The sequence below is a fragment of the Ovis aries genome, chromosome 2 (assembly GCF_016772045.2).
Source record: "Ovis aries strain OAR_USU_Benz2616 breed Rambouillet chromosome 2, ARS-UI_Ramb_v3.0, whole genome shotgun sequence".
In the NCBI taxonomy this organism is placed as follows: domain Eukaryota; kingdom Metazoa; phylum Chordata; class Mammalia; order Artiodactyla; family Bovidae; genus Ovis; species Ovis aries.
Window position 1 is genome coordinate 155,723,103 of NC_056055.1, and position 27,604 is coordinate 155,750,706.

Here is a 27,604-nt window from a genome sequence, read left to right on the forward strand (position 1 = left end):
TTGAGAGAGAAAGAATAGGCAAAAATAATAAAGCACAGGGGTAAAATGTAAATAACAAATCTGGATAGAGAGTAATCAGGGTTCTTAAGTATGATACTTACAAATTCTCTGAATGTTTGAAGCTATACCAAAATTGTAAATTAGAGAAAATAGGTAGAAATAAATAAATCTCTTGCTTTCATTGAGATATTTTGGAATCACAGAAAAATAGCCAAAGAGATAATCAGTGAAGTGTTTCAAATCAAGAAAAACATTAAGAAGTTAAAAAACAAATCAGCATCATTGTTCAATGATCTTGGACAACTAAAATAACAAAACTCCATATATATATGAGATGAGATGGTTGGATGGTATCACCGATGCGATGGACATGAGTTTGAGCAAGCTCTGGGAGTTGGTGATGGACAGGGAAGCCTGACATGCAGTCCACGGTGTTGGAAAGAGTCGGACATGACTGAGCGCCTGAACTGAAGAGAACTAATATATATATATAGTATAAAATGTACAGTCTTCTCTATTTTATATATGTGTGTGTATAATTTATACATTAATATGCATATATTTAAATCAAAGATGTTATATTTTAATAACATATTTAAATAAGCATATTAAATCCATAAAATAAAAGAGAATGGAAGTAAATATGGAATCTAGCTTTGGGCTTTTAAATAAACCATACAAATAATACTATAGTCCATGAATACAGCAAAGTAAAGTTAAATAATGAAGTGACATTCATAAATAAAATTTATCAGAAATTAAAAAAGATTATCAAACAGTCCTTAAAGGTCATCAGTGGTTTTTTTCCTTATATAGCTATTTTTCCTTAATCAGAATTATCAACTTCCATTTTTTTAATTCCAAAAAAAAGGAAACATAAATAAAAATCTCCCTTAATTCTTAAAACAACATATTTAATTTCAAACAATATATTTACTATTTTTATTTACAGACCATTATTTAAAGAATTATGCAATATAAATTCTTTCATAATTAGGTTATTTTTTCCTTCATTTCTTCAATATTATGTTTATCATTACAATGCAAAGTAATTTTACTGATTGGCATCCCATACATGCCATCATTTAAAGATCTATAACTTGTTATCAAACATCAGCGACCAAAAAATAAAACCACTGTAAAGTTCCTTCTGAATATATCTTCTGCCACAGCAAGATTGTTTCCTCAGGATAAAATATCCAGAAGGAGACTCCTGGATCAAATAGCATGAGGTTTTTAAAATTTGCTAAACTGTATCTTATTAACACAGATGTACAAAATTTTCATATTTGTGTTCATATTTGTGCAACCCCACAACCAGTTTATATTTTTACAGTCACTGCATCCATTTGCAGCCATGACCTAGTGTTTGCTGCCTGATTTGGCCCTAGGTCTTCATATTGTCATGTCCTGAATTGAGTTTTATGCATTCTTGTTGTTACAAATGTGGAGTTTACCTTTTAAAATATCTTCAAAGAGGTTATCCAAAAATATGACATTGAAATAAAACTGTTTAAATGGAAAAGCATAGAAAGAGAGCAACTTTAGTAAAATAGCTTTTTTTTTTTTTTGAGAAATTAACACTTCCTATTTTCTTGCAAAGAGTCAAAAATTCTACAGGACCTAAAGAAGAAGATAGATGAAAATGTGTTACAGTCTTGTAACTGAAAACATACCAGAGGATTGATTACTACATGACAAGTGATGCAAGCAAAGACAGGAAACGCTACAGACCCCTCTGGATAATCCAAGCCCTCTACCCAGTCTCATTTTTAATTTATAGCAACAGTGTGTCATTATGCCTAGATATTACCATTTACATTTTTACTAGGTTAGATATTAGCATGTTAAGTGGCACTTTAATCGGAATTTTTCATCAAACTTCAAGATACTTCAGCCACTTTTCTTCCTATCTATACTTTGTATTCTTGCAAATTCACACAGATTTAGCTTTAGATTTAACTTTCCTAGTCCATAGACTTCATATTTTATATTATTAAGTTCTGGAGATTAATACAAATATTTTTTATTATAAACATCCAATCAACCCCCTCAAGAGTTTCAACTGGTCTGCCCTGGCAGGTCACTGATTCAGTGACCCAAAACAAACCATGCCTTCCTTTACCCAAGACTGCATTTTCTTAACTGGCTGATGAGAACATCATATGAGATAAAAATTAAACCTTGCCGAAGTGAAGATATATGAATTCTTTTGTTTGCCTTCATATTTTAAGCCCTGTCATGATGTCAGAGAATAAAATTAGATGAACTCACAGTGATTTAATACTTCCAAAGCAATGTTGGTTGTTACCCACATTTGTTCTGCTCTTTGAGGTGTATGAAAAATCAAATGTCTCTTTGATTTATCCCCCTATCTTCCTAGATATCAAAGCAAGCTGATTGATCTATAACTTCTAAAGTCTTCTCTAATGTGTTCTCTCTCTCTGTCTCCCCATTTTCATTGGCCCTTAAGAGCCCTAAGCCAAAGCCTTGTATACTTTCTATTGTAAATATGGCTTGTTTCTCTGTCATGGGCTTAATGATTATTTGGCCAGGATAAATTATTAATAGAAGATATTATGGTTCCTATGTCAAGAAAAATTAAAATGAAGAAAAATTCAAAGGAAATCAGAGGAGAGGAATAGAAAGAATTAACATTTAGGATATCAAAAATATTTAAAATGGCTCAAATAGAAAAATCTATATTTCATAAAAGGAAATATCTAGTAGTTTAGTTTTGTTTCATTGTATGAAGGATTATTTTTAGAGTTAGATTCCAAGTAACTAAATTGTTTTAACAGTAGCAGAAGAGATTATATTATACACCAGAGATGAATTTCCAGAAATTAAAGATTAAATAATCTAGTTATCTGATACTAGTTATTTCTTTTTTTTAAGTGATTCTTTTGAGCCTAAAATTAGAACTGAGATCTTTCAAATCATGAGATTCAATTAGAAGTGTGGTGTAAATATGTGATGAACTTTAGGTAGAAGATGTGAGTTAGCTTTCTATTATGTTTTATGGTCAATTTTGGTGCTTTCTTCAAGTTTTACACCATTGTTTAAATGTACCTCATTTTTATTTACTTCTTCTGACAATCAAAACTGATTGAAAGTGCATCTTTAACTTGACCTTGACATTTACTCATCAAAAGACGAATTTCTTTCTTTCCCTCCTGGAATCTGAGCAGAGGCTAGGACTTCTTTGACCAAGAGGCTATGTTGGAAGCAACAGGGTACCAGTCCAGGAGTAACTCTTAACTGGCCTAGCCTCTTCTGTCTTCTGCCTCCTGGCGCACTCAGTTGCCATGGAAAACTTTCAGGTCACTCTGCTGGAAAGGGCAGCCATGCTGAGGAGCATAGGACATGTGAGTAAAGGATACTCACATATGGACATCCCCTCCATTCAGCTTTTAGATGACTCCAGTCCCAGACACCACTTGATGGCAGCTGCAGGAGAGATCCCAAGTGAGGATCTCCCAGCTGAGCCCCATTAACCCACAGAACTATGAGAGATTACAGTGGCTTTTTTTAAGCCACTAAATTTCTGGATAATTTCTTGCATGGTGATAAAATAACCAAAAAATATGATTATCTTGGAATTCAAAATCTAGAAGTATAATGTAATATCTAGCACATTTTACCTATGTAAAATCTAAAATTGCATATATGTATATAAACACATATTGACTAGAATGTGAATTGTTTATATGGTAATCTACTTTTCCGTCTCTATCTCTACATCTATCTATGCAAGTTATCGTATATCCAGTTAAAATGATTTTCCATAGTTTCCTGGATGGTTGTGCACTAGCACAGGAGTCAATTACATATATGAAACGTGTATATATGTATATGTATTTATATGCACATACACACACAGTGTGATTTAGAGCCACTCAACCTGTAAAACTGAACATACAGCATAAATCTGAATGCTGTTTACATGAAGAACTGACAGTGTGGAAAACAGTTTAAATTTGCTTTCTGTATTCCACCAAAGCAGAAGGAAGACCAGTAAGACCAATGAGAAAAATCACAAGGAATCAAATTTAAGCTCAGACTAAGGAAAATGCCTTACCGCAAAGAATGACAAAACAGAATGGGCTTCCCAAAAAAGGGCCAAATGAAGAATGAAAGAAGTTGAAGGTTCATTCTCCAGAAATGCTGGAAAAGACTTCAAGTTCTACTGGTTGCTGGAATTAAAAGTTTTTAAAATACCCTTTTAAATCTACTCTTTTGATAAATTTGCAGTGATTAACTTTGCACTATATTATATATATATATATTTGGACTAGCTAATATTTTATATCCTTATCATATTCTAGAAACACATGAGAAGTGTCACACAGATTCATTCAATAGAGTATCATTAAATTCACAGCCCTTTATCCTACTGAATCAATCTTTAACAATTTTTCAAGACATTTATTGAATAACTAGCTATATTATGGACTTTGGTAGGCCTCCAGGGAACAAAGAGGAATGTGATGCCTCCACTGTGAAAAAGATTATAATTTAAAGTGGGAGACAGAGGAGGATACAACTAAGATAACATGGTGTAAGTTAGCAACAGCAATAGAATCAAAGTACTATGGAAATGGGAAAAAGGAATATAAAACTTCTGCCTTGGAGATTTGGGAAAATCCTTTAAAAAGAGGAAGAATTTAAGCTCATCCTTGAAATGAAAAGATAGGTATTTCAAGGCTACAAAACAGAACAAGCAAAGAAATAGTCATAGATATCCATACCATGCCTAGATAACAAAGTAATACAGTGAATTCTTAAAATAGATCAGGAGAGGGTAATAAATGAGAAGTGAGCTCACTGGGATAGATTTCTATAAAGGGTCTTGAAAGACATGCTGAAAATTTTGAAATTTAACCTGTAGGGCTTTCAAAGGTTTTTATACCCAGGAGTTACATGCCCAGAACTATTTTTAGTGAGATCCCTCCATCAACAATGTGGAGTAGGTAATGGACTGCACCGCTGCTGCTACTGCTAAGTCACGTCAGTCGTGTCCAACTCTGTGAGACCCCGTAGACGACAGCCCACCAGGCTCCCCCGTCCCTGGGATTCTCCAGGCAAGAACACTGGAGTGGGTGGCCATTTCCTTCTCCAGTGCATGAAAGTGGAAAGTGAAAGGCAAGTTGCTCAGTCGTGTCCTACTCCTAGCGACCCCACGGACTGCAGCCTACCAGGCTCCTCCGTCCATGGGATTTTCCAGGCAAGAATACTGGAGTGGGGTGCCATTGCCTTCTCCAAATGGACTACACAATGTGGAATAAATTTATTTTAAAGAAACTTGTCAGTTTGGGGTTTAGATTAGGCAGAGCCTCGACTGAGGTAGGGTGGGCTGACAGTAAACTCTGTGACATGCCCCTTGCAAAGGGAACACATTGCAGATTATTTTTTTTCTTTTTTTTTTTTTTTAATGACAGAAGTGGAAGAACTCTTGGGCCACTCTGGTGAATATCACAAAGACATTGCCATTTCAAATACCCAATGAGCTTGATAAGAAGTACAGGAAATCCACAATCTCTGATGAGCTGACAATGGAATGTGAGAAGGAAAAAAATCACAAGGAAGAGATTAATAGAGCACAGCAGAAAGGCATTTTCAACTATCCTTCTGGGAGAGCCAGATAAAAATTTGACTGACCTAAATCCTTTCTGGCCTGCATCATTTTCCAAAGTAGCATCTCTGGCTTTGGAAGGCCTAGGGGACCTATCTGTACATGTGCAATCTAATTAATGTGTGTAGGAAAGACTTAATTGTGTAGGACACTTTGCTAGGTACAGCATAAAGAGAACCATGTTGGACTGCCTTCGTGGATTTATAATCTTTTAAAGACAGATGGATGTAGATATATATCTACAATTGGGGAAGAAAAAAGAAAGGATTTATTAAACTGCAGAAACCGACAAAAATGTAGGTATTTATATCAAATGCTTCATGAGTATCAAAATTGAGCAGGACAACTCCTCGATCAGTTCCATTTCAAGGAGAAATGGAGCTGAATGTCAGAGGATAAGTTTCAGTGACATGATCTCACACCTGAAACCGGCTGGGAGGAAAACGGAAATTTTTACCCTGTTCAGACTGGACACCACTGTAAGCCAAGGTCACACAAGAAGTCTGAGGCACAACAAGCCACAGGACTGCAGCTGCTTGAAGGGAGGCAGAGGTCAGCCACAACACAGCATCAATCTAGAGACACAAGTTCCTTTTCTTTCCTTCCCTCCTTTGGGCTGTTGTTGGTGTTGGTACTGGGCCACGTGGCCCTGACTAGAGAGATCTATTTGTGGGTGGACCTATATGTGGACCTACCTTTCAAAAAGGTAGGCATTCACGAAATTTCTAATGACTTGAAGGTGTGAACCTATACTGAGAGAGTAACACGTGAAGAAGTTTCAATTTTACCCCTGAGACTGGCGCATGCTGCGTGAAGTCTGAATTCTTAAAGTCCTCTGAATGGCTTGCTTGATGGCAATCAGCCAAGCATATCATCAGATAAGAACTTTAGACACTGAAGAATCTCACTGTCCTTGAAGCCCCTGCACAATGGTAAAGGCACACACTTTCCTGTAAAATACAGCCACAAATAACACAGTGTGATGAATTTGCTGAAAGACTCAGGGAATAAAAAGTAAAAACTCTACAGGATTACATGTAGAAATATGCTTCTTATTCATAAATTTGTAATATTGTTCATATAGAAAGATGACATTTATATTTTTCATGGCATAAGAGGCCCTTTTTTTTTTGACAGAATGACTTAGCCTTATGAAAATATGTAGCTCGAGTTTGCAGATGTTGTTCATTTTGAATGAGGTATAATCCCCAGAAGCAGGAATGAGAAAAATCCTCTCTTTAATAGTATGAGACTTCAGTAAGGCAGAGACACAACAGAAAGAAAGCAGTAGAGCAGACAAAAAGAAAAAGGGCTCTCAACACATGGACCCCCAGGGTTTTACATGAACCCACTGCTAAAAACTCATTTGTAAGTATGTGTCTGTTAACAAAACTTTGGAAGCACCTGATCTTGTATTTATTTATTTGGGGTTTTTTTTTTTGGTCTTATCTTTTTATTTTATACTAAAGTATAACCAATTAACAATGTTGTGATAGTTTTAGGTGCATAACAGAGCAATGCAACCATACATATACATGTATCAATTCTTCCCCAAACTCCTCTTCCATTCAGGTTGCTACGGAACATTGAGCAGAGTTTCCTGTGTTAAATAGTAGGTCCCTGATGGTTTTCAATTTTAGATATACCAATGTGTACATGTTGCTGGTCTTGCATTTACATAGTGCCTTAAACCAAGTAGATCCCCAAACCACTATCCCTATTTATTAACTGATTATATATATTGACTACTTAAGTAGGAATCACTTCACACACCAAGGAAGTATGCTTCTCTATTAAAATGTGGTAATATTTTGCTGGCCCACAACTTTATACATCAAGTTATTGTGAGATGTAGTCTTTTGCTAAATTAAAAGTACATGGCTATTTAGAAGGGCTTCCCTGGTAGTTCAGCTGGTAAAGAAGCTGCCTGCAATGCAGGAGACACTGGTTCAATTGCTTGGTTGGGAAGATCCGGTATAGAAAGTATAGGCTACCCACTCCAGTATTCTTGGGCTTCCCAGGTGGCTCAGCTGCTAGAGAATTTGTTTGCAATGCAGGAGACTTGGGTTCAATCCCTGAGTTGGGAAGATCCCTTGGAGAGGGAATGGCTACCCACTCAAGTATTCTGGCCTGGAGAATTCCATGGACTGTATAGCCCATGGGCTTGCAAAGAGTTGGACACGACTTAGGGACTTTCATTTTCACTTAAATAAAACACAGATGCATAAAATTATTAAAATCACATAATATTTTTTCTTTGGCAAGTAGCAAATACATATACTATTAAAATAGAGGACAAAAAGTAAAGCAGCTAAAAATGACTAAACGGTGGAGCTTTAGCGGTATTACTATGAAGAGGAGCAAGAACAGTGAAAGGGTATATGAAGAGTTGATGGTGTTGGTGTCAGGCCATTTTGATAAACATACTTGGCTCTGCAAAGGGAGCTCTATCGATGGGAATCAGCAAAAAGATAGGAATTCATAAAATTTCTAATAAATTGAAGGTTGGCTAAAAACTCAAAACCATTAAATTAAGTCAGAAAAGAAAGTTATACTGAAGATAAGGTTTTAGATAGGGACATCAAAAAAAGCTGAACCAAAACTTAATATGGTCCAACAAATTGTCAAAATGACTCGAAAGTTAATAAAACAACTCAAAGTCAAGAATAAGTCTGCATTATCATAAAAGAAGTAGTTTGAGCAATACCCAAGAGATTGTGAAGATTCATACTTAAAAATACCCAGAAGAAAACTGTACAGCAACATGTAAATCATGTGTAAATCAATATAAATCATGTAAATCAATGCAGTTAGAGCACTTCCTCACACAATATGCAAAAATAAACTCAAAGTGGCTTGAAGACTTAAATATAACACATGACAACATACACATCCTAGATAGAACATAGGCAAACTATTCTCTGACATAAATCACAGCAATATTTTCTTAGATCATTCTACCAAGGCAAAAGAAATAAAAACAAAAATAAACAAATGGAACCTAATCAAACTTATAACCTTTCGTATAGCAAAGGAAACCATAAACAAAGTGAAAAGACAACCTATGGAATTGGAGAAAATATTTGCAAATGGTGCTGCTGATGATTGCTTAATTTCCAAAATAAATAAACTATTAATATAGCTCAATAGCAAACAAAAAAACAAACCAATCAAAAAATGAGCAGGAGACTAAATAGTCATTTCTCCAAAGAAAGCATACAGATGGCCAACAGGCACATGAAAAGATGTTCAACATCACTAAGCGTTAGAGAAATGAAAATCAAAACTACAATGAGGTACCACTTCACACTTGTCAGGATGGCCACCATCAAAGAGTCTACAAATAATAAGTGCTGGAGAAGGTGTGAATGAAAGGGAATCCTCCAATACTGTTGATGGGATTGTGGAAAACAGTATGGAGTTTCCTTATAAAACCAAAACTAGAGTTACCATATGATCCAGCATTCCCACTCTAGGGTATATATCCAGAAAATATGAAAACTTTAATTGGAAAAGATATATACACCCCAGTGCGCATAGCAGCACTGTTTACAAAATAGCCAAGACATGGAAGCAACCTAAATGTCCATTAGGAAAGGAATAAATAAAGATAACGTGGTAGATAAACACACTGGAATATTACTTGGGCATAAAAAAGGAATGAAATATTGCCATTTGCAGCAGCATAGATATATCCAGAGATTATCATACTAAGCAAAGTCAGTCTTACAGGAAAAAACAAGTATTATATGATCTCACTTATATTCATATGGAATATAAAAAAGTGATACAAATGAACTTATTTACAAAACAAACAGAAACTGACATAGAAAGCAAACTTATCGTTACCAGAGGGGAAGGGTGTGAGTGAAAGTTGCTCAGTCGTGTCCAACTCTTTGCAACGTCATGGATGATACAGTCCATTGAATTCTCCAGGCCAGAATACTGGAGTGTATAGCCTTTCTCTTATCCAGGGGAACTTCCCAACCCAGGGATCAAACCCAGGTTTCCCACACTGCAGGTGGATTCTTTACCAGCTGAGCCACCAGAGAAGCCCGGGGAAGAGTGGAGAGGGGTGAAGTAGGAGTTTGGGATTAACAGATATACACTGCTATATAACAGATACACACTACTGCATAGTAAGCAATGACTTACTGTATAGCACAAGGAATCATATTCAATATCGTATAATAACCTACAATGGAAAAGAATCTGAAAAATAATATGTGTAGACATATATATGTAAGTATAACTAAATCACTTTGCTGTAATACCTTAAACTAACACAATATTATAAATCAACCATGTTAGTACTCCAGTGCTTAGTTGCTCAGTCATGTCCTACCCTATGTGACCCACAGGACTGTAGCCCACCAGGCTCCTCTGACCATGAGGATTCTCCATGCAAGGATACTGGAGTAGGTTGCTGTACATATCTGTATATCTGCACTCCTCCAGGGGATCTTCGAGACCCAGAGATCAAACCTCCATCTGTTACATCTACCTTGTATTGGCAATCAGGTTCTTTACCACTAGCACCACCTGGGAAGCCACTAAATCAACCATCAGTTCAGTCACTCAGTCATGTCTGACTCTTTGTGACCCCATGGACTGTAGCACGCCAGGCTTCCCTGCCCATCACCAACTCCTGGAGCCTACTCAAACTCATGTCCATTGGATCAGTGATGCCATCCAATCATCTCATCCTCTGTTGGCCCCTTCTCCTCCCGCCTTCAATCTTTCCCAGCATCAGGGTCTTTTCTAATGAGTCAGTTTTTCTCATCAGGTAACCAAAGTATTGGAGTTTCAGCTTCAGCATCAGTCCTTCCAATGAATATTCAGGACTGATTTCCTTTAGGATTGACAGGTTGGATCTCCTTGCAGTCCAAGGGACTCTCAAGAGTCTTCTCCCATTAAAAAATAGAGAAATACCTAGGAAACACATAAAAATAAAAACTCAGCTTTCAGTAGAAACCCTCTGGGGAACACGTGCATGCATACACACATGTATACACGTATTTTGTGGGCATCAGTCCTGTCCTCTGAAAGGAAACAGCATACCTTTGATTTAGTATTGGTCAGTGGGGAGGGAGGTAAGAGGAGGGTTCAAGAGGAAGGGGACATACCTATACCTCACACCAATTCATGTTGATGTATTGCAGAAACAATCACAGTATTGTAAAGTAATCATCCTCTAATTGAAAAAAAAAAACTACAAAAAATGTACTGCAAAATCAATCATATTTTTAGATATTTCTGCATCTTGGTTTTTTATTTATAATGATAGTGCATATTTTCTATGAGTACTAACTCCCAAATCATTGTTAAATAAAATGAAAACTATTCATAAAGTGAATTTTCAAGGGTAGTTATCAGTGGACTATCATACTATAAAGTATGAGTGGTGTAATATTTTGGCAGATAGATGCAACAATACAAGAAAATCAATTGTCTGTCTGTGACCTAATGCAACCTTGGTTGAAAAGAGTTAACCTCATGCATGATTCCCAGACACAGCAGGAATTATTACTTGATTTTAATTATTTCTCACAGAGAAATTCCTTACAAGTTGTTGAAATTTCGGCTAAACTTTTCTTTTTAATCACTTGTAAAATATATTCAAACACAAAACTTCAGGAAGGAAGGCAACAGGAAGACTAAGCAAATGTAAACTGATGACCCCACAGTATTTTAGGCAGCTCTAGAAAATTGTTTGGATCACAACAGGAAAAGTAGTAAAAGCTCATTTAACTTCATTATTTCTAATATGAAAAAGATTTTCAAACACAAATAAAACACGTTTGCTATTTAGTAACCTATATAACCATTTCTTATATAATAAACTCTTACTAAACATAACATAAGCTTTTCCTTCATTATTTTAAAAAAATAAATATTCTATCTTACTGAACATACTTCTGGGGTTGAGGACGTTACAGGTTACATTAAACAATTAGTCCTGGTACATTTCAATAGACTGCAAATGGTTCAGAAATAAGACAGAAACAGCATGATGCATCATTAGATTACCGCCAGCAGTTTATTAATTTATGTATAATTATCATTTGTACAAATTATTGTGAAGGAATTGAAAAACTCAGTGTTGAAAACAACATATTATTCTCATATGATAAGACAAGAGAATTGGAACTCAAATATTTCTAAATGAGAAATCAGTTACAATTTGTTATCTAAAATTATGTGTCTTTCTACATAAAATAATGGAGAACCTTCGATTAAGCATTTAGAAAAAATCATTATAATAAGACATCACATACTTGAAGTCTGTGTCACTAAAGAACAAAAATGTAACAATAATGTTTCATCTTTTTCACTCAAAGGACTAAGGCTAGAATAGTAATGTGTTTTAAAATGGTTACTATTTTTCATATTCACACAGAGAAAAAGCACTCATCTTTCAATTTCTCTAAGAATCAGCCAAGACAAACTGATACAGTCAAAGCTGATCAAAAAACTACGGGGAAAATGGAAGATGACTGCTCAACTTAGCCAAGAACACCTCACAAAAATCAGCAGTGAAGCTAAAATTTTCCAAATAAAGTTAAAAGGAATAGAAGCTTACCACCCTTTTTCTAAGCTAGATGCACTTTCTGCAAAGCAGCATTTCAGGGTTTAGTACTGGATACAATTTGTATAATATTATGATCAATTCATCATGATATGATATTCCTTTTCCTGCCTTCATTTACCTTCAATTCTCTCTTAAATAAGATTTCTAAATATTTCACTAAAACAGTTTTACTGGGTTTCTATTTTGCTTGGCTTCAATCCTATCTTTAACTGCTATTTATTTATTGCCTCCTGGGATCTGATTTTATAGTTACTCTTCACAATAACTCTTGCAGGTCTCAGAATATTATCTTGGAAATCAGTTAAGCAGATCAGATTTCTAGGCACCTGACATAGTACATGCCAGTAGAGGACCCTAGAAGGGGAGATATACTAATCACAGCTAGCACTTGTTAAGCACTTCCTAAGTGCCTGGGACAGTAATCAGTACATTACATGCATAATCACCTCAACCCATGAAAGCAGTTATAATTATTAGGTAGATGAAAATAAACATCTGGTTCTTAGAATTGTGAGAATTGAAAGTGCCAATATTACATAAAGCCCCTAAAAGAAATCCTTATAACCAATTAGAAACCCAGGTTGTATTAGTGTTAGCCACAATCGCTGTCACTTGCATTTTAAAGATGAATACTTAAATCTCACAGAAGCTATCTAACTGTGCTTTGTCAACCTGCTTAAGCAACTGGATAGTTCAAAATTTCTGAACTACATTTATGCAAGTACCACAGTCTTAAACTTGTAGCTTTAACACAAACATGTTCCACTGCCTCTTGCAAACTCGAATCTCGGCAATTTTTCTTACTTTAGAATTAAGCTATGATTCATATGCTAAAGGTTATAATTAATTGCCAAGAGTTTGGTTCAGTTCAGTTTCTCAGCCATGTCCGACTCTTTGTGACTCCGTGAACTGCAGCACGCCAGGCTTCCCTGTCCATCACCAACTCCTGGAGCTTGCTCAAACTCATTGTCAAGAACTCCACCTTTAAAAGGAAATTTAATAGACCTTCGATTCATCAAACCAGGTAAGATAAAGGGACAAAGCATCCTCTTCACTTCCCCCAGTCACTGTCCAAAAGCCAGATCACTCAGAAAAAGGTGAAAGGAGGTGACCCAAGGGGTTATAATTACAACCTGTCAACAGAAACTAGACCCTCACAGCTTTAAAGAATGCCTCACTGTTGACCTGTTTTTTCTCACTTCAGAATCTCCTAGCCTTCCATATCATAAAAATACTAGATTGTATACATTAATTAATATGTAATTTGTATTCTCAGTTTTCACTATTTTTTATGTTATACAAGACCCAAACTGCCGAGTGGGGGCATATGGAGAGACCAGAAACTTCATTCCTCCTTATTTCTCTTCTTCTCTCTCTGCCTGCCTCTGGTCTCTATCTCTCTTTCTGCCGATCTCTTTATTTCAATCTATCTATAGAAAGTTATTACAATTTTCCTTTGGTTTGTTGAATGTTCACAGTTAAAAGATGCTAAAGCATACACACAGAGAAATCTTCTAACAATCAGCAGGTTAGACATTTCTTATGGGACCCATCTGTGTTCTCACATTCATTAGGAATAGCTAGCATCTTTAAAGCAACTATTTCTGATTAGCTACAAAATTAAAGTGTTAGCCCAAATAAGAAGCAATGAGAACTTCCAGAGCAGCTGCCAATCTAAGATGGCAATATTCTCACATCTGTGTAATGTTGAAACAGCCATCCTTCATCTCTCAATTCCTCTGTGAATCTGCAGACACATCAGGTAATCAGAGTAACTGGTACAATTTAATAACACGGAGGACTATAAAATTTACTATCTCTGTCTGGAAACCACTACAAAATGTTATTTAAAATTATTATTGAGTGCTAGCTATTAAATGTTTAGGAAAACAGAGGTGGAATGGAAATAGGATTTTCTGGAGAATCATTTGGTAATGCTTTGCATTTTTACAGCACAAAAAATAAGTTTGATTTTAATTATAAGAAAATAAGACCTAGAAAACATATAGTTCTTTTCATTTTCGAAAAAAAAAAAACCGATAGGCCTACGTTTGGAAAATAAATAAACACTAGAATAGAGTCATATCATGCTTTTTGTTTTTGTATTTCAAGGATAAGAAAACTGAGATCCAAAGAATTTAAAATGACATGCTACAGAATTTATTAAGGGTTTTACCATGACCAGAATCCAATTCTCTCCTCTTAGTCCCATAATTTTTATAATACTGTAAGGGATGACTGATACTGTGTTTAATAATAAAATTTCCAAGTATTTATACTACTTTATAGCTTGGAGTCCCCTCCCTTAACTCCAAACTATTCCTCTCCCCAGAGAGAATCACCTTTAATTATGTATTAGTTCTAAAACAAAATGGTTAAATTCAAATGTCTTTACAGATCAAGGTGATTTAACAGAGAGTGCCTGGTATCTGTGAAAATCTGGAGAGTAGAGATACATCAAAAGCAACCACATTTAAAAAAAAATTAAAGCATATTTTGACAAAACAAATGGACCCAAAGTATTTTAGACATTATCTAAATTATCTCACATACCACTCTCCATGTTTCTCTATTTTCTTCTTATTAATATTCTTATTATTCCTTTCTTTGTTGTTTTTTTTTTAATTTTAAGGAATGTATCAATACTTCTAACTTGCATCAACTGTAGGTACCATCTCTTGACACCTATTTTGTAATATTCTAATCTTCCAATTTCTGTCCTTTCTTTCTGTTTTCTCCAAGCATCATACCTACTTCGCAACCTCTCCCATCTGTATGTTTACTGTAGCAATGCCATTGCTAATATTTGCATTCTGTCTCTAATTATAATTCTCTTCCACTTTTTAGCTAAACATTGATACTGAAAATTGAAAATCCATTAAAAAAAACACTTATATTTAAGTAATATAAAATATTATTCATTCAGTGCCAACTAGAGTTCTATGGTTACTTTCCTTTCTACCATATACTTTGGTTCTTCTTGGATGAGTTTTACACTTCTTTTTTCATTTTTATGCTATTTTTCTTTGTCTTCTCAAATATTTCTTGGACTTTAAAGGTTGCATAATATCCCCCTTTATCCTAGAGCCTCCCACCAGACAAAGCTTTCTACTTCTTTTACATTAACTCTATATCAGATTAAAGTAATATGAATCATTTGCCTTATAGGACTACTTCATAGCTTTTATGCCATATCTTTCTCTTTCTCTTAATTATACTTTGATGGGGTTCAACCTCAAGTAATTTTATAAGAAAGATTATATTTGAGGAAAGCATATTTAATCATTAGATGCCTGAAAATATATTAATTCTACCCTTGCACTTGATTGATATTTTGAATAGATATTGGACATGGAATTTTGAGTTGCGAATCATCTTCCTTCATAAACTTGAGACTGATTCTTTTAATTTTTATATATATTGTTTATATACTATATAACAAAATATACCATATATTTTGTTTTCTTATAATCAGAACTCCGATTAGCAGGAAGTCATGCTTCAGGAAGATTCATACTGATTCTTTTTACCTTTTGGTCAATTTCCTTTGCATTGCTGAGGTTTTTGTGTATTTGAATTTAAAATGTTCTCTTAAACTATTGATCTGAAAATCTTTAATTTCCAATAGTTTTTCTTGTTCATTTATCATGTCTCTTCCCTATCATCTTCTCATTTTATGAATGTAATATTTTCTAGAATCTCTTCAAAAATTTTACTTTTTGATCTCCTTTATGATTTTTTTAATTATCCATACAAGGTTATGTCATTGTCATCGGTTTTCAGTTTTCTTGGTCTCATTTGTGTTGGAGTTTTTTACTAATATTTTTTCATAAAATACTTCTTAAATGTCTGGTGATACTTGATTGATGCTTTCTATTTAAGCATAAAGGAACAGAAATGGCTGAACCTTCTGTACGTAAGTGGGTCTTGCTGTTTAGAAGACTTTGCTTTTGGGTAAGGAAGGATTTGATTATTAGGCTTAAAGATCCCATGTGTCAAAATAAAAGGGAATTTATTCCATAGTTGTAAGATACTTTATCCTGAGTTGCCCCTCTTGTCTCTTAGCAGCTCATATAACTCCATTAGCCTATGTAAAGCAGGATAGTTAGGAGGGAAAGTGAAAAAAAAAACTTGCTACAAGGATATTTGCATAGGAAGTAGAATTAGTGAAGAAAAAGCCAGCTATCCCATCAGACAGTAACGAATTTGCCTGTGATGCAGGAGACTTGAGTTCAATCCCTGGGTCAGGAAGATCCAGTGGAGAAGGGAATGGCTACCTACTCCAGTATTCTTGCCTGAAGAATTCCATGGAGAGGCAACTGATGGGCCACAGTTCATGGGGTCAGAAAGAGCTGGACACAACTGAGCCACTAACACCTTAGGATTTCCCCAGGTGGCACTAGTGGTAAAGAACCTGTCTGCCAATGCAAGAGACATGAGAGACACAGGTTCAATCCCTGAGTTGGGACGATCCCCTGGAGGACGGCATGGCAACCCCTCCAGTACTCTTGCCTGGAGAATCCCATGGACAGAGGAGCCTGGCAGGCTGCAGTCCATGAGGTTGCACAGAGTTGGACACAACTGATGTGACTTAGCACACATGCCCACATTCCATCTGTACATGTTGATTACTTTGTTTCAGCCCTAGTATCTCACTTAAGCCTTTTGGGTCTTACTCAAGACAAAGCAGCACCCTCTTGCCCACATCTTCAGCAGTTTCCTCTGCCTGGCTTTACTTCATACACCTTGTAACAGTTTGATATCTTCTAAACTCTTTAATTTAATGCTTAAGTTAATGAGTTTTCAGGAGAAAGTTTAGATAAAGATATGTCTCCATCCTCCCTAGAGAAGTTGCCCCTAAAACACCTAAAATGAAGAAAAACCCAAGAACAAGCACAATTCTTGTTATGCTTGTAACAAGCATAAAAACTACACTGTTGCATATCACCATACTCCTGATGGCAGCGATGCTGTTCAGAATCATTCAAGTGAGGCTCTCCACAAAAATTAATGCAAACTGCACACCTACACACATTTTAGGGTATGCAGGGTAAAAGTGGGACTCCTGATTTCATATTCTACGGGGTCATTTTTGTGGGCAACTGATTAACATTCTCAAACAAAAAGATGTATTGAAATTCAAAATTATTTAAAGAAATAGTGGCAAATATCTTACATTTGTTGAAGTTATTTTTCCTCACAAAAGGAATGGAAATGATGCATACATGTTATTCTACTAGAATTAGAATTTTATACAGATAATAAGAATTTGTGCATTGTAGAAGCAAAATGGGCCTATTGTTGTCTGCGACAGCAAATGAAGTGTCTCATAACCAGCAATTCAATGTGTTAATTCAGCTGCACCATCCAATTACCTACAATTCATCTCAACATAGGACACAATAATAAAACTCTTAAAAAAAATCTGTGACAAAATGCCTGCTCTAGGTTTACCTAATAGGACAAACATTATCCCGAAGTCAGAGAATAGAAGCCATGGAATATAAATTATAAAAGTTGTTCATCATAACCTATCGATTAATAACACAATGAATTTCTGACATGAAGTCAATAGTCTAGAGTTAGTAATAAAATATATATTGGAAATCTTATAAGGAAAATCTGACCAAGAAATGTGAGAACTGGATGGCAACTGAAATTGGCACCCCCTCAAGTAACACAGCATTCCCTGGAGCCAGGGCCTGCATACTGCCAACTGACCACAGGGCCCAGGTACACCATTCTAAAAGTAGACAAAGGTAATTAGATGCAAATTTAGCATCCCAAGCCTCCTGCTAAATGACCCAGATAGATGCAAGAGCTAGAGCGTCTGTCTCTTACCTACTCAGGGACTAGGTGATGAAATGAACAGAAGCTTTTTTATTTACATTTTTATAGAATCAAAACAGGAAAAAAAAAGTTAATAGATAAGTCCAGCCCTGCTCTATGAGGATGTATTAAGCCACAGAAGAAGGACAATTTAAAGTCAAGAGCATGAAGAAGGAAGAGAGGACCCATGAAAAGATACAGAAGAAAAAGCATATTGAGAAATGATAAACAGTATTTATTTCAGAAAGAAAGACAGAGCTACCCTGAAAATCTACAGGATATGAGTGAAATCTGAACCACGATTAGGCACAGGCTGATTTTTAATATTTTTCAGGACAAGTGATGTATAGTCCCATTTGAGACTGAACTATCAAGAGAATCAAAGAAATATGAGCCTTGAGGATTCAGAAAAAGAGGTGGAATCTACCATGAGAGAAAGAGAGGAGACTGTAGAAGTGAGTTTTAAAATCCAGTCAGTAATCTCATAACACTCACTTCACTTATAGAATCTGAAAACAGAATTGTTTTTAAGTGTAGATTTTTACATTTTAAAAAACCAGGCAGGTAGAATGACTCATTACTGGAGCATCTAATTTAAACAATTTATAACAACTTAATCAAGTACCCATCTAAAATAATATTTTTAAAACTAAAGAAAGCTCATTAAATACTACACAAGTTCTTTAAACAAGAATAAATAATAGAAAGTTGCTAAAAATCAACCAAATATCAGAAGTAAGGAGCCCCCCCTCAAAGATAAATACATCAATTCTCTATAAATTAACAGTGATTACGAATGAGTATAGATACTCTATATTATATAAAGCTTTCAAAAAGCTTATTTAAGAAAAATATCAAGATTTTTCAGCAGGATTTCTCCAATCCTTTTTTAAATATTAATATTTCCTAGTGTAATCTAAACAATTTATGAACAGTAATGGCAGGACAATAAGGTATTTTTAATTTTAACTAAGGTAGATCTAAGTTATAGATTGAAATCTCTATATAGAAATCCCACTTACAGGTTTTATTCTTTTGTCTACATTGCTGTGTTAACTTCTTGCTGTTTTTCATTTTCTTTTTTGCTAGGGGTGGTGGGGAGAGGGTGGGTGGGTCTGTACATAAGAAAAGTCAAGAATGAATCTACTTGAAGAAAACTACTGTTTTTCCACATTTATTATCTTTCATAATTAAATTTATTTATTAATCTGGTGCTATGACTTCTAAAGGGTAAACATGTTTTGTTTTTTGACTTTGTTCATCAGATTTTCTTCCTTTACTTTTAAAGGCAAAAATTATTCAAACAGGAAACAAAACACAGAAATCTGGGTTCCATTTTCATTTCTATTGCTTCAAGTTTCGTGACTTAAAGCAGACCATTAATTGTTTCATCAAAATAGCATAGTTTATGCTCCACCTTTCATCAGCTTCCCCTGGGCAACTCACTTAACCTTCAGTTCAGTTCAGTTCAGTTCAGTCGCTCAGTTGTGTCTGACTCTTTGCGACCCCATGAATCACAGCACGCCAGGACTCCCTGTCCATCACCAACTCCCGGAGTTCACTCAGACTCGCATCCATCGAGTCAGTGATACTATCCAGCCATCTCATCCTCTGTCATCCCCTTCTTTTCCTGCCCCCAATCCCTCCCAGCATCAGAGTCTTTTCCAATGAGTCAGCTCTTCGCATGAGGTGGCCAAAGTACTGGAGTTTCAGCTTTAGCATCATTTCCTCCAAAGAACACCCAGGGCTGATCTCCTTTAGGATGGACTGGTTGGATCTCCTTGCAGTCCAAGGGACTCTCAAGAGTCTTCTCCAACACCACAGTTCAAAATCTGTCTCAATTTCCTTGTCTATAAATGGAGGTACTAAATAAAATGAAACCTACTTTGAGGGGTTGTTATGATTAAATGAATTAATATCTGTCAAGTACTCTGAATAAAGTCCAGGACATAGTAACTTCTATATTTGTTTAATTGACTAAAAGTTATTAAATCTGAAAAGTGTTCTAGAAGTAGTTCGGTTGCTTGAAACCTTATACATCAAACTTATCTAGAAAAATGTTTATAAAGATAGATCCCTATGTATCTATCCCAGGCAAATGAGAATATGTATCAGTGGAAGCTGACAACCTATATTAAAACAAACAAACAAAAACCTCTTGTGATAATTTCAGTTTCCAAACTGGTTTGCTGGCAATGACATTAAACAATGTCTCAAGTCAATTTAACTATATCCCACACAATTCACCAGCATTCACTTCCCTTTCGATGGCCACAATAGTCACTATCCAAAGCAACTTGGGATATAATAGCATCAGTCAGTTTTACAAAAGCAGTTAGAAGTTTAGGATTGAAATTTTCTTTCTTACCTAGAGCAAAACTAAGGAAAATAAACATGTAAAAGAAGGGATCAAACTGATCCCTAAAGACTGGGACATACTGGTTAAAGAGGACAGAATAAGTTCTTGAGACATGCTCCTTTTGTTTTTGCCCAGCATTGATTCTTTATCCAAGGACACAGATTGGCACTGTCTTAGTGATAATGATTTGTGGTTAACTACCACAAAAGATCAAATCGCCTCCAATTCTCTAATTCTTTCAAAAAAAAAAAAAAAATGAAGCAGTAAACTGAGGCTTAGGGTAATCGCTAGCATCCTTCCTAGACACAAATTGTATTGCCCAGACTTGCAACTAGAAAGAGAAAGGAATATCTATAAGGACAAAGTCATAGGTATCACACCCACGCTGGCCTGTGTTGCATGGGTGCTTGGGATCCACTGGGTAGTAGTATATTTGAGTGGTTCAGACTAAGGAGTGTTCCAATTGCAGGCTACAGAATGTGGTGAAATTAATTACCAGACTGTGATGAATTTTCTCCTGTCTTTGTTAAATTAGAAAAATAAATGTAATGTAGAAAGCACAGGAAACTAAATTTATTCTAAAGACTATATTTTGCGATTTAGTTCTGCCATTTATTGTTGTCCACTCTTTTATAAAATTGTTGTCATTTATAAAATGACAGTGATATAAATAGACTTTTTAAAATTATTCTCATTGTGCAAAAAAAAAGTCCACATGGAAGTTGACACTCATTTTTTAATTTACTAGTGAAAATGTCAGTTTGAGAACTGTTAGAGCACTGGCCTCAGAGATAGATACAACTGATGTGATCCCTGCCCCTAATATTAACAGATCAGCTGTGTGATATTGCATATGTGCTTCCTCATTTATCAATGGGGATAGAAATACTACATATAATTCATACAATTTCAAGGATAAACTGTAGTACAAGCTGTTAGATGTTTACTTACAATACAAGTCAAAGTATGTGTCCAATAAATTTCAATTATTTTATCACTTTGTAACTCTTCATCATTAACTCCCTCATCAATAAATCAAAATGGCTACACCTTTACATGTATTTTTTTCGAAGTATTTGTTCTCAATTTTGTTTTCATTAGCCTAATGGTGGTACTGTATGGGGGTCTTAATAGTCATTTAAATCCCATCTTCTCCATCTGAAACTAATTATATAATAAAAATCTCAAAAGGAAATTAAATAAATTGTTATGCTTCTGGTCTACAAGAAGATAATCCTCCTCATATGTCAAAATTCATTTTATAACAACAAAAAAGTGGCACTGTGCTTATAATATCAAGGCAATTAATATTAGGCAAGAGACTAAGTTGACATTTACTACAGTCTCTGAGGTATAATTTAGATGATTTTGAATGTGCAAGCTCTTTGAAATTCTCCTGTTTACAGTGGCTACTCAGCACATGTATTGTTCACCAAAGTACCAACAACAGTTTAATCACACTCTTCCTATAATGCTCTACAAGATCTTAAACAAGATTTAAGTGACAATTCAATGTAGTTTAATGTACTAAATAGAGTCCCAATTAATTCTACATCATGGTAGAAACCCTGGTATATCTTGGAGAGTTCCCATCTATCTTAATAGTAAGTACTTCTGGAAAAAAAAGAAAGAAGAAGCCTGAGTATTTATCTGGGCAGTGTTTTACATTTTCTCACCTAACAGCGGATCACAAATATGTTCATACAATGATGGTAACAATCACCACTTCCCCTACATCCCTCTCAAGCCATGTTGGGAGGGTTAACCATTAAGATGTAACAATGTTTAACAACCAATATTTTGCATCATGTTTCAGGTCAATTGTGGCGGACAATCATAACAAACATTAAAAGAGAGCCTCATAGTTTATGAGATTTATAATTATTTGGACATTTGAATAATTTGGGTCCTCAGAGGAAAGTTAGATGCCAGCAATCTCTTAATAACCTGTAGCAATAATTTTTAAAAATTAAGAATTTCAGCTTAAATAGGCCCCAAATATATTAAAGATAAATAAAATTGGAAAACTAATAGCTAAAAATGAATTTTAGCTATTGTGTTTAAAAGGGACATTATAACACATATTAATCACATAAATGTCTTTAGCCATTTGTAATAATTTCTTGATAACTATCTCAGACCAATTAAACACATTATTGTAAATATACTACCTTGAAAACATATACATAGGTTAAATCTTAATCAAAAAGAAATAAATATCATATAAATAAAATCTATTTTATTATACTTTGCTCCCAAAGATAATTGCTTATAATGCCCCAAACGGATGACCAACTACTAGTAAATTCATGTGTGTATTCATTTTCACAAATTTCTGTGAATTTTCTAAGTACTAAATTTCACAATGGGAAGCTGGACTCTCTAAAACTATGTATGCCTGTAACTGAATGGCAGAAAAGCTTAACTAAACAATGTGCTTTAATATATAAATTGTAAATATTAGTCTAAAATGTTAAAATGACCTAAAATGTTAAAATGGTTTATCAAAGCAGTCAGTATAGGATCTTTAAATGTGATTTATGTATGCAGATACATGCTTGGTGTGTCTGTAGCAGGGCGTGGGAAATATTATGAAATATCAAGTAGACTGTCAGACTCAGTATATATATATGTGTGTGTTTGAAAATAGCAAAGGCATAGTGAAGGTGGAAATTCTGATATCAGTTGAGATACATTCTGATCTCTTAACGATAAGAATATTGAGACACATTTAACTTTTTAACAATGTCCATTACTTTCAGGTTAAAGTTATATCAGAGTGAAATACAATGTTTCTATTTTTCCAACTTAAGTTTAAAAAGTAGTAGTTGTACCACTTCTTTTATATATATATTTAAGTCTTGATTTGATGTTCCACATGTGTTTACTCTGATGACAGGAAGGATTAAAAAAACAAAGGCCAGTTAAAATTCTTGGATAATTAGGCATATGGTCACTCAGACTCCAAAGTAGTGATCCTGCTAGATCTCATTAGATTTAAGAGGGCTACATGTTTCTACTACTGATATCAACACAAGCCCCAAGAGGCAATGTATTAAAAGTCATAATCAAGAATTTGTTGCTTATTACAGGACCTGCATCTTGAAAATAGGATGCTTAATAAAGCAAATTAAAGGACAAAACTATAGGATCTGCTCGTTTTCATAAAGCACAAAAACACTTATCCGACACATGCAGCATTGTTATTTATTTCACATGGGAGGACTTTATTCATACTTTACTCTGAATCATCTTCTATAGTTTTCTTTTTATTCAGAAATACCAATATCTTCTTCATTTTCCTAACCAGAAAGAATAAAAATATCCATTTATTCCTTCTTCTCACACCCTCTTCCTAAAGTGCCAAAGTTTTTAAAAAGTTACAAAATCTCTGTTACACGGAAATGTTCCTGTACAACTACCACTTCTTAAAATCAAGTTGGGAAAATGGAAACATTGTATTTCACTCTGACATAACTTAAACCTGAAAGTAATGTACATCCTTAAGAAGTTAAATATGTCTCAATATTCTTTTTAAGAGATCAGAATGTATCTCAACCAATATTAGAATTTCCATCTTCACTATGTCTTTGCTATTTTTAAATATGAAAAACTGGATAGAGTAGAAGCTGATTTATAAGTAATATTTTAAAAGCAAAATTGCCTTGAACATGCTCCAGAACAATATTCATGGTAAATCCTCAACTATTTTAAGAGGTGACTGTCACAGCATCATGAAAACAATACTGCAGCACAGGGATTCCTGCCAGAAACTTGTATCAGGAGGCATTACATTTCCAGGCACTTTGGCAAATTCTCATACACATGTAGTATCACACCTCTCACATATATTTCAAGCAATAAAGGAACCTATAAATTATTTATGGTGATTCAGTTTGCAGATTAATTTATAGGCCCCAAATATTTTAAGCTGATACATCTGTTCTTTACATTAAAAAAAGAGAATCTTTTACTTGTGAAAACCACTGGAAAGTATTCACTCACAAATGTCATGCCCTAGTTTACTTTTAGGTAAGAAGGCTGAGAGATGCCACCCATCAGAACCTCTAAGCCATTTCTTCAATTCGGCACTGAGTATTAAAGAACATCAGCCAAGTTAAAGAATTGCACAGAAGGTCAAATTCAAGCAGCGAATGGGTTGAGGACACAGAGGACTCATGTTTCACCTTCTGATAGTCCTCAATTCCCATTCATATAAGACTAAATGAAACAAACAAACAAGAGGTAGAATTCAACTTCTTGTATGTAGACATTCGCATAGCTAGGTGACTTCAAAGCCTATGATTAGCTCCATGCTTACCAATTAACCAGTAAGTTTCTGGGAAGCATTTACTAGTTTTCCTACACTGTGCTAGGGGCCAAATATCTGAGACAGCACCTAGCCCCACTCTGGACAATGGGATCCAGAATTAATCTATACCAGAAGCACTTTGTTCCTTTGGGAAACCTTTCTTTTCTTCTTCCCAAAATTGCTTAGTGCCTCTACTTAAGCAACCAGCTCAAGCCCTAGAATGGGATGAGCATCACAGAAATGGTGAATGAAAAGCATTTATTTAAACAAGGAGGAGCAACCGGGGAAAATTTTCAATGGAGTTGAAGGTGGGCAGGGGCATAAGGAAGAGATGTGAAAGCCTGGTTTGCACTGAATGATGCAGAAAAATGGAATGTTTTCTTATGTTGAAAGCCTGCTTTAGGCTATGAAAATTCTCCAAATCTATCCACCTCTTAAGGACTCAAATGATGTTTCAATATTGAGGTTCTAATTCTGCAGGAGAGGAGGAGTTTGCAGAGATCAGGGCAAAGGAAAGATTAGTACTGCAACAAAAAAGTCAAGATGAAGAAAAGGAAAGCATGATGGGTGAAGACAAGGAGAACGACCTGAGAAGGGAGAGATCAAAAGTAAGTCACCAATAGGTTCACCTTACTTTTCAATATTCTCAAACCAGCAGGTTTCTCTAACACTAGAGGGCACGAACGCAAACACACACACACACACACACACACACACACACACACACACACACAGAGGCAGGGGGAGCAACCGTGAGCAAAAGCAGTCTTCATATAAAGCTGAAGATCCGGGGCCCCAAGGATACTCGAAATTTCAAGGGGTTGGGGCAGTCAGTGTCTTTAACCCTGAAAATAAAATCTCTATGCTGTATTTCAGGGAAGAGTGACCGCTCTCTCTCCCAAAGAAACCGCTCAAGGATTGAGTGTTATGACAGTTGAAGGCAGACAGTCTCCAGTGCTCCTCAGACAGCAACACCTTTGCCTCAGCAAAGCTCCCACCCTTTCCAGGTTAGATTTCCCTGGATCCCGAAGCTTCTGTGTTTATCTGCCCACTGTCTCCTCCTGTGGCTGCCTGTAAAGACTGGAGATGTAGACTCTCCACCTGGAAATTCAACTGATTCTAGGCAAAGAACGGAGTAAGAGGAGGGACACGCGCAGCTAACGCTGTCCAAACAGCAGCCTTCGTGAGCCCGGGTTCGCAGCAGCGCAGAGCCCTCGGACCCGGGGCGGGGAGGCGGCCCTTGCGACTCTCATTCAGCCCCGTCACGACGGCCCAGACAAGAGCACTCTGCTTCCATTCCCAAGTCTCCTCCGGCTCTGAGAAAGGAGGTCTCTGTACCTGGAGGTGCCCAGGAGGGCTGGGGTGTTCTCCCCTGGACAAGGAGTCTCGGAATATGGGAGCTGGTGGTGTTCGAGGTGACCAGGCAGGAGAGATGAGAGGAGAGAGGCAGCGAGAGGGGAAAAAAAATAATAATAATAAGGTAAGACGGAGAGAAAGCTGAAAAGATAAAGTAACGGAGACGCGGGAACATCCCAAGAAAAACAGGAGGAAAGAGAACGAGAGACAAACCCGGAGCGGATGCGGTAAGCCAGATCAAGAATTAGAGAAAGAAACTGACTCAGACACGGACAAGTAGAGACTAAGACGCAAAGGAGGCAGAAACAGAGAGGAAGGTAACTGTCGAGGACGACACCCGAGACCCAGCGCGTCCCCGATGTTGAACTCGCTGTGTAGAAGCGTCCGAGCACTGCAGAGCCACACCGCCCGCAGCTGGTGGGAGAAAGTTGCCAGGGCTGGAAGGCCATGTCTCCCCAGGGCTGAGGGCCAGTGGAGCGCAGAGGGTGGCCGGCGCCCCCCCAGCTTGGCCGGGGAGCAGAGAGAGCACGGTAGAGGGCGGGCAGCGGTAGAAAGTTCCACGCCTGGCGATCTTTCCTCCGCACTTGCAGCGGCGAGCAAGCGCGCTTCGAGAGCCCGAGAGGCCGGTGTACCGGGCTGGCCGGCGCCCCTTTCCCGGGACTGGTTCGGAGCTCCCGGCTCCGTGCGCTGCCACCCGCTGCGGGACTTTGAGGCGCCCACCCAGGCACTCGGGCCACCCAAAGAGGACTCTCCCCAGACAATCAGAGGGGAAGCAAGAGAGAGAGACGGAGACCTGCTGTCGCGGCCAGGGATCCCGCGAAGAAGGAACGGCGGTCCACGCACGGAATTCAGCCTCAGACCCAGCCCGGCAGGTGCCGGCCGGCTGCGAGGAGTGTGGGGCGCACCGATCCCGTGCTCACCTGGAACCCGCGCCGGCCCGCGAGCGCCGCGCGCAGCCCCGCTTCCCGCCCGCGCCTCTCTGCTCACACTTCCCCGGGAGAAGAGCGAGCCGGCTCCGGCCTCGGCCAGCCCCGGAGAGGCGCCCTCATAGCGCAGCGGCGGGCTGGAGGGCTCCTCGCGAGCGGGCGCCGAGGCCGAGGAGGCGCAGGAGACCGAGCGAGGTCTCCTAACACATTGTCACCTCGGCAGAGCCGCTGCCACCGCCTGGTCACTTCGCCCCCGGCCCCCGCCCCCCTCCCACCCCGGCCCGCTCCCTCTCAGCCCCTCCTCCTTGCGCGGGCCCTCCCCCTCCTCCCGTAGCCCCAGCCTGGAGGCCTCTCACTGGGCTAGTATAATTTACGTAACCAGCACCCCGAGCCCTCCTCCCTCCCGGCTCCCGCTCCTCCCCGGGCTGGGGCGGTGCGCACAGAGCGCGCTCCAGCTGCTCCTGGAGCTGCCGCTCCTGCGATGTGCACAAGTCCCGCGATACTTGGCAGTCACGGCTCCCAAGAGCAACCGAGGGGTCGGCTGCTTTCCCCCCAGAGCGCCCCGCGATCCCTGGCCGGCCCGGGGTCCCACTGT

The 27,604-nt window shown here is 37.2% G+C and overlaps 1 protein-coding gene across 6 annotated transcripts in view; it reads right to left on the reverse strand.

Annotated features, from left to right (window-relative positions):
• Nucleotides 1-27,250, reverse strand: part of GALNT13 (polypeptide N-acetylgalactosaminyltransferase 13) — a 652,766-nt gene extending 625,516 nt beyond the window's left edge. For 4 of the 6 annotated variants that reach the window (XM_042243852.2, XM_042243854.2, XM_042243850.2 and 1 more), the window contains exon 1: nt 26,877-27,250. The gene's annotated coding sequence lies outside the window, so the exon portion shown is untranslated. The remainder of the gene's footprint in view (nt 1-26,876) is intronic. The other 2 variants (XM_042243853.2, XM_042243851.2) reach the window with 1 other exon arrangement.
• Nucleotides 27,251-27,604: the final 354 nt, after the last annotated feature.